A 2259-nucleotide genomic window follows, 5' to 3' on the forward strand; every position below is an offset into this window, starting at 1 on the left:
GAGGCAGATTACAGGACTGATGCAAAAGAGCAGCGTCTGTGTGGCAGATAGCTTTAATCAGAGTGCCCCCCCCCCTTTTTTTTGATGCAAAATCTTTACAACTTTAATCAATCTTTATGGACGAGCTTTTCAAACTATATATGCAAGTTTGAATAGCATAGTTTTTTAAGGAGGCTGTGCCCTCCTGTCAGATATCTGATATGTTTTGCAAATTACAAATCCTTCTAGGAATATGAATTAGGTTGTGTGAGCCGAGTGTTCCTTCCATTCATGGTGTTCAGATTTCACTTGGTTTACATGAATTCCTAGTACCAGCTAATGTAATCAGGCCAACAATCCCCAACTAGCGTGGGATTGTAGTACACAGAACCCTCAACAAAGCATAATCTGGCACGCTACTATTTCAGTGGGATTTTTTTTGTTATCACACGTCTTTTGTCATATTGGCCCATGAACAGAAATAGCTAAACAAAATAAATAAATAGATAAACAGTGGGTTGTCTTTATAGCCTTTATGCAGTAGTATTTCTGAGCCAAGAACATTTCTGAAGTTAACAGTATTTATGTTCCGGTAGTGTTGGTCACAGTCTGTCACACATTATTTGCATCTGCATGTCCGATTAACAAATATGACATATTCCTAAGATCAGGCTCCTAGCACTCTAACCACCCACCATGGCAATTAACTGTCTACTAAGCTAACAAGCGTAACACACATGCCTGATGCAAGCCAGTAGAATATCAAGCTACTCTCCAAGATGTATCCCCGTTTACCCTGTAGATCCACTGTGAACGCGCAGCACACATGCGCACGGCTAATTCGTTTCAAATGTTAATTAACTTGGGGGCTCTGGACTGAGGAGCTTTACTCTCACTTGGATCGATACGGGGGGGTTTATGTTTGGAGTGCAACTGGCATTCGAAATCCACCAGAGATTGAGAGAGTTGTCATCCACATGAGGGACTAGTGAGACCTTGTCAGTGGCAGAAGTCTCAGACAAAGAGCTCTTCAGAGGGCTTCTCTGCACTTCGAAGAACTGTTGGTAGTGAATCTGCTAAAATTATCAACAGTGATAGCCTCTGCTCTGTACAGCTAAAATCATGCTGACCTTCACCCTGCTCATGCTTTTCACCGCTTACAAAAGAATAGTACATTCAGTCATTCTTATTGTGAGCCAGGTTAGGAGGCAACTGGATTTATAAGAGGGCCAGCACACGCTGCATGTCATCAGAGATAGAAGAAAATGAAGTACAAACCCATGTCATATGTTTTTTCCAGTATGGGATGTTAACCATTGTTGTAAACATAGATCCACAGATGTCATTTCACTGTAGGTTTTTCGGGTTCAATGCTTTTATCCAACACAGCATCTGAATCTGAAGGTAGTCGGGTTTTGTGGTAAATCCAGACATTTTTTTTTTTTTTTTTTATAACAGCACGATTGCCACCAAACTAAACTATCTGTTCTACTTATTTCTAAAAAAGCATTGACTGTTGGGGCATAGCCAATATGGAGGTTAATCCATTCTAGTGTCTATACTATGGGATGCTTATGGAAGCATATTTGCTTAGGGCAGCCATGCAAATTATTACTTACTGCCCTGTAAGCTGATAACACAAATTAGATACCCATTAAAGTTGAACAATGTATATAGAATGAGGAAAGATTGCAAGTGATACCTGAAGGGATGCTTAAGTCGTATGGCACTAAAATATGCCTCATGCTTGCAAACTTCAAAAGTGGAGAGATGTTTATCCTTGGGATTGGAAGATGCATAATAGTAATCTCATATGCACAGAGGCAGCTGCCAGGTGGAGGATAGCACACTGCATGTTTATGAATAGAAATCATTACAGGGACTGGGGAGCATACCGGCATGAACCAGTGACATAGAACTTTTTTTTATTTTTTTTTTTATTTTATCATCTCCCCAGCGCACACTGGTGCACTTAAAAGTTAACGCGCGAGAAATGTTTAGTGTGCCATTGATTTAGCTGTGGTCACTTTGGGCTGTGTCTAACTCCTGGACATGAGAACAAGGCTGTTAATATGATCCTGCCACCTGAGGGGCCTGTGAAATCAGAAACATGCCAGCTTTAACAACAGCCCCCTTCTACCTCCACTAGCCTTTGCTCTTATCAGATGAGCCACTTTAAAGAATGTGCCTAACACCTCTCCGAGGAGGGGGAAACAAATGTCCAGCAGCTTTTAAGAAGTGGAAGTGCAGTTTTTGTTGTGACGAGAGAGGAAGCGCTTC

Source organism: Seriola dumerili, unplaced genomic scaffold, assembly GCF_002260705.1.
Source record: "Seriola dumerili isolate Sdu_G_001 unplaced genomic scaffold, Sdu_1.0 BDQW01000052.1, whole genome shotgun sequence".
NCBI lineage: Eukaryota > Metazoa > Chordata > Actinopteri > Carangiformes > Carangidae > Seriola > Seriola dumerili.